The sequence below is a fragment of the Mirounga leonina genome, unplaced genomic scaffold (assembly GCF_011800145.1).
Source record: "Mirounga leonina isolate KUSES-001 unplaced genomic scaffold, KU_Mleo_1.0 Mir_83, whole genome shotgun sequence".
In the NCBI taxonomy this organism is placed as follows: domain Eukaryota; kingdom Metazoa; phylum Chordata; class Mammalia; order Carnivora; family Phocidae; genus Mirounga; species Mirounga leonina.
This window is the reverse complement of record NW_023270826.1, coordinates 35,266-45,535: the sequence shown is the minus strand read 5'-3', so window position 1 is coordinate 45,535 and position 10,270 is coordinate 35,266. Positions and strand designations below refer to the sequence as shown.

General features: G+C 36.5%; 1 pseudogene; it reads left to right on the top strand.

The window, feature by feature from the left end:
- The window catches only part of LOC118002842, a 20,651-nt pseudogene extending 11,369 nt beyond the window's left edge, over positions 1-9,282 (top strand).
- Positions 9,283-10,270: the final 988 nt, after the last annotated feature.

Here is a 10,270-nt window from a genome sequence, read left to right as displayed (position 1 = left end):
GAAGGAAGGAAGGAAGGAAGGAAGGAAGGAAGGAAGGAAGGAAGGAATCCTGCAATGTATGACAACTTGGATGAACCTTGAGGACGTTATGCTAAGTGAAATAAGCCAGTCACAGAAGACAAATATTCTTTGATTTGATTGGATCATGTAAGCATGATTCTACTTATGTAAGGCATCTAAAATAGTCAAACTCATAGAAGTAGGAAATTGAATGGTGGTTTTCAGGAACTAGGGGGAGGGGAAAATGGGAAACTGCTAATCAACAAGTATTAAGTTTTAGTCATGCAAGATGAATAAATTCTACAGTTCTGTGCTTATAATTTACAGGCTGTATTATACACTTAAAAATCTGTTTAAGAGGGGGGCGTCTGGGTGGCTCAGTTGTTAAGCGTCTGCCTTCGTCTTGGGTCATGATCCCGGGGTCCTGGGATCAAGCCCTGCATCGGGCTCCCTGCTCAGTGGGAAGCCTGCTTCTCCCTCTCCCACTCCCCCTGCTGGTGTTTCTTCTCTCACTCTGTCTCTGTCAAATAAATGAATAAAAGTTTTTAAAAGGGGCACCTGGGTGGCTCAGTCTTTAGGCGTCTGCCTTCGGCTCGGGTCATGATCCCGGGGTCCTGGGATCGAGCCCTGCATCGAGCTCCCTGTTCCATGGGAGGCCTGCTTCTCCCTCTCCCACTCCCCCTGCTTGTGTTCCCTGTCTTGCTGTGTCTCTCTCTGCCAAATAAATAAATAAAATCTTTAAAAAAAAAAATCTTAAAAAAAAATCTGTTTAAGAGGATAAGGTCTTATGTTAAGTGTTCCTATCTCAATAAAATTATAAATAACTTGCTTCTAATCTCAAAAAGCATTTAAATTTAAGAATGAGTAAAAAAGAAAGATAGTTACCACAATTATTTAAAGAAAACTTGAAATATTGTAGGTATTTTACTGATTACCTGTCCCTTAACTATAATGAAACAATTAGACAAGTGTGCCTTGATCTATTTATTTTTCCTTTTTGGTTTTTGTAGAAACTGATGGAATCTTTGAACATCTGCTACAGGAAGATAATGAAACTAGTGATTTGGGACAGTAGAAGAACCCACGGGAGGAAGTTTCACATTTGGTGAGGCAAATATAATTTTTACAGGGCTTACTGCTTTTGAAAGCTCTTGAAAATTTGCTCAGTGGTTTTGTGACTCCTGGAGCATATCAAACATTGAAAAGCTATCAGTGAACAGGATGAGAAATTCTCTTCCAAATGCAGTTAGAGGCACTGGAAAAACTAGCAATTCTAAACCTACTGCAAAATCAAAATTGCTCAAAAGAACTACCATCCCAAGATGTTTGTTTCTCCTGTCAGTCAACCAAGATGAATGGTAAATTCAAAAAGTCTTACTATTGTTGCTTTGTCCATCCATCTGTTCCTCTGTCTGTTGTTCATTTATCCATCCAGTGTCTATTGTGTGCATGATGGAATGCTAGGTGGTATACTAGAGTATTCTAGATACTATAGAGCACCAGCATGCTCACAAATTTCCTTTGACTTTAGACTAAGTTCTTGATGCTTTTTCAATAAAATATGCCACAGAGAATGTAATAACTAAACATAATCCTTCCAAAGCAGAGCAGAATATGTATGAATTATTAAGTCTTGGCTGTGTCTGAAGTTTTAGGGCAAAATGTTATAAATCATTTTGTTTTAATGCAAGTAATGCATTAATCTATTTAATTTGTTAAAAATTCAAATATTCCTGACAAAGCAAAAGTGCTGTTTCCCAGCCCAGGTGTTGGTGTGTATCCTTGCAGATGGAAATATACACATTTCCATAGTTTTTATGTCAGACTGTTGTGTATTTTTCTGCATCCCTCTTTTTGCACTTAATACATCTAGGAGATCATTCCTTCATCATTGCAGTCTCTGTGGTTATTAGAGAATGTACTTTTATCATTGGTTTAGTCCTATTCATGTATCAGGCAGAAAGAGAAACTATGATACTCATCTTGACTAATAGTGAATGTTGTAAGGCAACTGTAGAGGGATTGACAATTTTCTGGTGGTTTTCATTCTCAATTTCTGTCCTTCTACTGAAGAGTTGAAAAATAAACATAGACAAAAATGTAAACATTGTTGCCTGCATAAGAAGGTTAAAATTGCAGTTCTCCTGATAGAGTTGTCATTGGGGAAGATGTCCTCTGAACTTTATAGTGACTGACAAATTGACTTAGGACAGGCAATACATATCTTCTGGCTCTAAATTCTAAGGTGATTGATAAGGGATATATCGTATTCTCTCTCTCTCTCTCTCTCTGGGATAATGAGTTTCATGGTTGATTAGCTTTGTGGCTGAGAAGTTAAGCTCTTACATGTTAGAACAAATGCCTCAGTAAAATCATTTGAAATCCGGCAATGCTGAATGCAAAGTTATTTTAATAGTTTTCTCCTCTTTGCAGGATGATTAATCCTATTACGATTTCACCAATATATTTTATATTGAAAGCTTAATCATTTTCTAATAAATTACAAAGAATGGAAGAAGCTGGCTGGTCTATTTCCTTCTGTTGTGCTAGTTCTCTTGCCTCCTTTGCACTCTGGTGAAAGATGTTGATGTATAATTTCCGTAGATGCCATGATCAATAATGTCATTATAAATGGGTTATTCTAGCTGGGCATCCAGAACCACAGGAAAAAGAATACAATTTCATTCACAAAGAAGACTGAACCAACTTTGACTTCTGCATCAAGTGCTTGGAGTTGGTTAACTCTGCCAGTTGTGTTCAGTCCTGGGTAGAATGCGGTCTCATTCTGCAACTGTACTACCAAATCCTAGCTTCTCAATGTTAGCCAGACCTGCCTTCTATCCCCAGGGGCCTGAGTCTCCTCCCAAAGCCCAGGGGAGTGTAAACAAATCCCTGTGTCTCAGGGTTACATGAAAAGCCAAGTCATCATCCAACACAATAAAATAAGCTGGTGAAGGAAAGAACCAATCAAACCTCTTTGATTCTAAGACTTAGGGAAAGCTCTTAGAAAACCTCATAGCCTGCCCATCAGAGGAGAAAAAAGGCTCCAATTAAATGGGAAGAGTACTCATTTTTAGTACTCTAAAATGTTAAGATTTTTAAAATACAGTGCTTAACATTCTGTAGAGCTACAACAAAGAATATGCTAACCTTAGTATTTACATGCCAAGCCTGCCAAGCCATTTCATAATGTACCTTTAAAATTTTTCAAGCTTTCTTACAAAAGACATTGCCTCCCTCCCCTGCTGATGTCCGGCATGTTCCCAGGCATGTGAATTGTATAATTTTGAAGTTCCAATAAGGCTGGTAGCTTGAAGGTAAAGCTCCTGCCAATACTACACGATGCTCGGAACTGTTACTGCTGAATGGCTTATTTTCTATCATGATATTTTCTCTGTATGACTTAGCCTGAATAGACCACTTTTTTGTCAGGCTGGTTTCATGTACATTGTCTATGTTCTGGAAAGTGGAATTAACGGCCTGTTGGTTCCATTTCTATTATCCCTACCTATACAAAAGGATGTCCCTCTTTAATAAACCATCATGTTCTTACATTCCTTCCATTATAACCTATTACTGGTAGTTTAATTAAGCTGTTGATTCTGGTATTTAATAAATTAATTTCTATTTTTTACATGGCTGTAGAAATTCTTTGTTATTACCCTAATTATATGTTGGCATTAGAATCTTTCCAAAACTTTATAGATAACATAACCAGAGCACTGTCCACTAGAGTGAAATAATATTAGCAGAAACTCAAAGATTAAAAAAAAAAAGATAGAAGGTTTTAAGAATAGCTTAGGACTGTAGTAAAAAAATACAAGTACCATAATTAGAAAGATAAAACTTTAGAGCTAAAACAGGGACCTTATGAAACTAACTAGTTGACCCCTCATTTTATACATTAAGAAACATGAGGTGCAGAGAAATGAGAAGTCTGTCCCAAATCACGTAACTGAATCAGTAGTAGAGGGGACCAAATGTGTCATTTGATTCAGAGATCTTCCAGTTTTACATGTGGAATCTGGAATGCACCATTTTAAAACTCATCTGTGAGGCAAACATAGCACATTTTAAAATATTTTTCTAAATTTTTGAGTCTATGGGTAATGTGTCCTAAATATATAATTGTAATATAAGATTAAAATAGCACTCAAAGATCTATTTATGTCGATTGCATAAATGATACACTTTAAAAAACATTTATGAATATGTATTACCATTATTAATGATGTCTTAGATCTCTAATGAGTATTTGTGTGTGTGTGTGTGTGTGTGTGTGTGTGTGTGTGTGTGGTTGTAAGTACACAAATGCCTTTGTGAGAAAGAGGAGCAAATGAATTCAGGTACAATCAGAATCTCTGAAACTCTTTTGTCTATTTCTGGCATCCACTTTGACCAGAATAGCTTTTTGAAGTTTAGAAGTGTTTGCTGTCTTTTTCTAGTTGGTGATTATATATTCAATGACAATTTATTATTTTTTTTATTTTTATTTTTTTAAGTTTTTTTTTTTTTTTTTTTATTTGAGACAGAGAGAATGAGAGAGAGAGAGCACATGAGAGGGGGGAGGGTCAGAGGCAGAAGCAGGCTCCCTGCCGAGCAGGGAGCCCGATGCGGGACTCGATCCAGGGACTCCAGGATCATGACCTGAGCCGAAGGCAGTCACTTAACCAACTGAGCCACCCAGGCGCCCTATTCAATGACAATTTAAAGCGAAGTAGGAATGTGGGGCAGGTTAACTTATTTGTCCTATCATCTTTCCACCTATAGATCTGGTTGGGTTTGGGAGAGCAATAAATAGCACCTCTTTGCCCTTGCAGGTTCTGAACAAAATAAATAGAAGAGCCAGCTGAGAGAGAAAAAGTGTCACACAGCTCTATGCCCATGGAAGGGAACATAAAGCATTGGGAAAAGTGTCCCCACTTCTCCACTTAGTGACCTCCTACTATGGCCCAGGCATTATGCAAGGCACTGAATATACAATAATAAGTAAAACATAGTCCTTGCCCTTTAAGAGCTCCTAGATAAGTGGTTGAATTACATTTATAACAAAGATTTATGGTATAATATATTAACTGCTGTCATAGAGATATGCCAGAAATCTAGGACCATAAAGTCTAGAATGTTGAACTGTGCCTGGAAATGATATGGTGTATGCTGGGGAATAGGTCATGTCTTTTGAGATGTTCAGCTTTATGTTTGTGTCTTCAAAATGCTAGAGCTTTTTGATGCTGGGGAGGGTATTATTTATGCTTATTTCATTTTGGAAATGTTGTTGTTAGCAAATAGAAGGTGCGTAACACATATTGAATGACTAATAGTATGAGTTCAAACCAATTTCTCAGTAGCAACAAGGAAAGAATAGTCTCAGTTTAGTATTCGGAACAAAAACACCTATTAGTCTAACAATTGATTCAACCAATTCTTTTTAGTTAGATTTTCGTTTGCTCATTGGAGTTGCTGAAACTAGACATTAATTTTAACACCCTTTAAGTACCCTAATCCTAAAATATTATGTACTATATTTTTAAACTTTTTTTGCATTTAAATTATAAGTTATTAGGTCTCAAAATTAATATTTTTAGTATTCTGTTCACACTGTGATGCCTGGCATGTTGTATGCAACTAATATATTTTGGTAATAACCCCAAGTTTAATCAACCAGAAAGAAACCCATTGGAATCAGAAACCTGTACCGTATTTGAAGTGAGAAGGAGGAGAGCTTCCCTTGGGATCCTGGATTGAAATTTTGACACCAGGTGCCTTTTCCTAGGTTGCCCACTGTTTGTTGTGACTTTGGGAAATAAAGAAAGGGTGAGATGGCCTATTGGACGGGTTGTCGGGCAGTTCTTTCTGAGGGTCCTATGGTTGTGAGTTTGTGAGTTTGTGGTTGTGAGTTTCCTAGACCTTTAGCGGTTATCACAGCGTCATTGACTGTTGCCAGTGTCCAAAGCACTGAATCTGGGTTAAGAAGTGACATTTGGCTATTATGTTATTCTTTAAAAGTTAATTTAATTTTCTGTGTAGTTAAAATACCATATATTTCCAACCAAACAGTTTTCTGCTACTATAATCTTTGTAATAATTGTATTTTCAACTACATAAATAAATAGGCTGTAATGGGCTAGCCTAGGAACCTAACCACTGGTTATAATATTGTTTCCATGGAAATACAGATTTTTGAGTTCCACACAAAATAGCTTAATAAATGAACTTTTGGAATACAACCTTTTTGTAGGTTAAGGATTTCCTATGTTTGCATTTTCATTATTTCTTTTTTACTTTCTTTCCTATTACCTCTCTCCAATCCTGAGGTCTAAATGGTGATAGAGTGTGATTATAAACACACTGCCTAGCTGCCCTTCTTTTCAGGTAGCAGCCACTAAAATAGCATGATAGACTATAATAGGAAACAGAGATGATAATCGCTACACATTTCCTACTTTTCAGCAATGATAGAAAAATAATTGAAGCGATATTTGTGAATACTAGGAAGAAATATGCTATATAGAAATCTGAATGTCATTATTCTCCCACATGCTGTATGAAGAAGAAAAATGTAAACATCATTATTGTTCATCTTACTCCTTTTATGCCAGCCTGAGTGACCTTTCAGAGTCCTTTATTCTGAACAATCTAATGGGCATTTCTCAAATACCTATGGATGGTTCGCTCCTATAATGCCACTGCTTTCACTCATGAAATGTGTATAGTATCACTAACCAACCCCCCAATATGATTTTTATTTGTAAACTTAACAGGATGAAAAAAATTAGTTTCAGCTCCTGGGGGAAATAACTGTCAACAGTAAGCAAAATGCATTCCTGGACAAAAGCTGATGAAAGCAGGAGGTTCCCTATCCGAGATGGCTGTGTGGTGGGGAGGGGAATCCACAGAGAATGCTCCAAGAGAACTTTCTCATAAACTCCTGACATGCATACCTAGGGAATATTAGTAAATGTGAGGTATTAAACATGTTCCATCTGCCTTGTTCTTCCTCTCCAACTAGAAGCAAGAGCAAAGCTCTGGCAGAGGCTAGCAAGGAGAAAAATAAAAGCTGAAAGTTCTAATCAAAACTCTAATCAGAAAGATGACAACTGGTGAAGATTATTAAATTTTCTTTGCTCCCTTGATGAATTTAATAAAGAACTAATCAAAGATCATTAGAAGGCTTTTGTGCCTGGCTTGCATTGTAACTGGATTGCAATCTGAATTTGTGTTTTAGTGGGTTTCCGGGGTTGGATTGGACATGTAAATATATTTAAAACTATAGATGGTTAGATATTTTCTTTAGTATTTTTAGTTAATGTGCTAACCTATGAAAATGTATAAGCTATTTATTGTGCTCATCTACTCTGACAACTAAAAATATAGAGGATTTTGATTTTGATCTTTAGTAATTAGAATTTAAAAAATTTGTATCAGAGTCTAGCTCAAAAATTTCTAATGATCTTTGATTAGTTCTTTTCTTAAATTAACAGGAAAATAAAAAATGGTATCATTTAATTTCCAGGCATAAAAATATGTAAATAACTGTGTAACTACCAGAGCCACTAGAAATTTATAGAAAATTATGGTAATATCTGAAGAGGTTTCTCACTCCCCCCACCAATTCTGAACATTTGCTTAATGTTCCTTGTTTTCAAATGATCTCCCCATAGCCTTCCAACTACATTTTAAGTACTACATTTTAAGTACTGCATTTACAGTGTCTCATAAAGTATGTATTTTGATTTCTTTATTTATGACATCTGTACTCCATTCATTTCTGGTGCTTAATTTTATATACCTCAGTATCTGATTGGTCTAATGCAGTCTCCTCTTTACCCCCAATAGCACTTTAACCCAGTAACTTAGGATTCCAGCCAATTCTTATGTTCTCCTATCCCAAAAAGCCTCCTTGTTTTGTCTTAGCAGCAAAATACTTCTATGTTCATCATAAAATAATTGGCTCTCATTAATATAAAAAAAACTTAAGGTTTGCTTTGAGTATGATTATATCCTTACTTTTTTTAAGATTTTATTTATTTATTTGACAGAAGAGACACAGCAAGAGAGGGAACACAAGCAGGGGGAGTGGGAAAGGGAGAAGCAGGCTTCCCATGGAGCAAGGAGCTCAATGCGGGGCTTGATCCCAGGACCCTGGGATCATGACCTGAGCCGAAGGCAGGCGTTTAACGACTGAGCCACCCAGGTGCCCCTGATTATATCCTTATTAAAGTAGTTCTTAGGATTCTACCTTTTTGCCAGAACAGAAAAATTGTTCTGGAGTTACCAAGATAAGTAAAGGATGAGTAAGATGAGTAGGTGCTTTAAAAAATGAAATAAAAATATTAAACCCTTACAGTGGCCCCTTTTATTTGATTCTACAGATAAAGTTTGATGAATTGTCTGCTTCCTCTTTAAAGCAAAATTAGGTATTTAAAAGGGATAACTCGGGCGCCTGGGTGGCTCAGTTGGTTAAGCGACTGCCTTCGGCTCAGGTCATGATCCTGGAGTCCCGGGATCGAGTCCTGCATCGGGGCTCCCTGCTCAGCAGGGAGTCTGCTTCTCCCTTTGACCCTCCCCTCTCTCATGCTCTATCTCATTCTCTCTCTCAAGTAAATAAATAAAATCTTAAAATAAATAAATAAATAAATAAATAAATAGATAAATAAATAAATAAATAAATAAATAAAAGGGATAACTCTAAGTACACGTTAGAGGATAATCTGTTTCTGTACTAGTTCCTTTTTTTTTTTTGAGTTAAAATAACTCCTATTTCAAGGTTATAGAAGAATTTTCAAAAATATAAAACAAAAAATGTGAAACTCTGCACACATTAGACAAGTCACTCTTTTACTAAGTATTTGTGGAATTATAATCCTCTCCTGTCAGCCAAAGGAAGTAGATGGGTACTATGAAAGTAGACTCTGAACTCTTTATATTCAATGTTAAGTTAAATTAAGTGGTAAATTCCCAGACAAGATTGGAAAAGAATACCTTAATCTTAAAAACTTCCCAGCTACTTTTCAGCATCATCCTGGTTACAAGGGCTGGATATTAAGATAGTTAATTCTTAGGTAGAGGTAATTTGAAATTACGTCTGTGGGAACTTCAGTTGCATCCTGAGCTCTGTCTTTATCATGATCCTGAGGAAATTTGTTCAATTCTTCATATTTCAGCTGCCCGTCTACTTTTGTTTACTATTTCTGTTGTTCTTTCTTTCTCTTATAGATCCAAGTTTCTCTTTGACCTGAAAGATATCCTTCAGATGGAAAGATACCCTTCAGATAGTGCCAGGTAGGCTGGAAACAAATCTTCTCAGCTTCCATTCTTCAGAAAATGTTTTTATTTAATTCTTTTTATTTTTTTTTATTTTTTAAAGATTTTTTATTTATTTATTTGAGACAGAGAGAATGAGAGAGAGAGAGCACATGAGAGGGGGGAGGGTCAGAAGGAGAAGCAGGCTCCCCGCCGAGCAGGGAGCCTGATGTGGGACTCGATCCAGGGACTCCAGGATCATGACCTGAGCCGAAGGCAGTCGCTTAACCAACTGAGCCACCCAGGCGCCCAGAAAATGTTTTTATTTAATTCTTGCTTGGGAAAGCTATTTTTGTTAGATATGAAATTCTGGGTTCCTGGGTCTTTTTTCTTTCAGCACTTTAAAGAAGTTATTTCATTGCCTCTGGCCTCCATTGTTTCTGTTGAGAAGTCTGATTATTCTTATTCTTATGCTCCTGTATAGAAAGTGCCTTCTTTTCTCTCTGACTGCTTTCAAGATTTTATCTTTATCTTTGGTTTTCAGCAGTTTGGCTATGATGCCTTTGCTCTGGTTTTCTTTGTATTTATCCTGTGTGGATTCACTGAAATTCTTGTATCTCTAAGTCAGGGTTTTTCTGACCCCTGGGAGTTTGGGGTCATTATTTCTTCATATTATTTTTGTCCTTATATTATTGTCTTCTGTTACTCAGTTACTCTCTTGCTAGGCTGACTGATACTCTCATAGGTCCGTGAGGCTTTTAAAATTTATTTTTATCTTAATTTTTTAAATAGACTTTATTTTTTAGAGCAGTTTTAGGTTCACAGCAAAACTGACCAGAAGGTACAGAGACTTCCCATATACTCTCTGCTCTCACATCATCAGCATCTCCCCACCAGAGTGGTACATTTATTACAATTGATGAACCCATATTGACACATTATTATCACCCGAAGTCCATAGTTTACATATGATTCACTCTTTTGTTATACCTTTTATGGGTTTGAACAAATTTATAAGGACATGTAT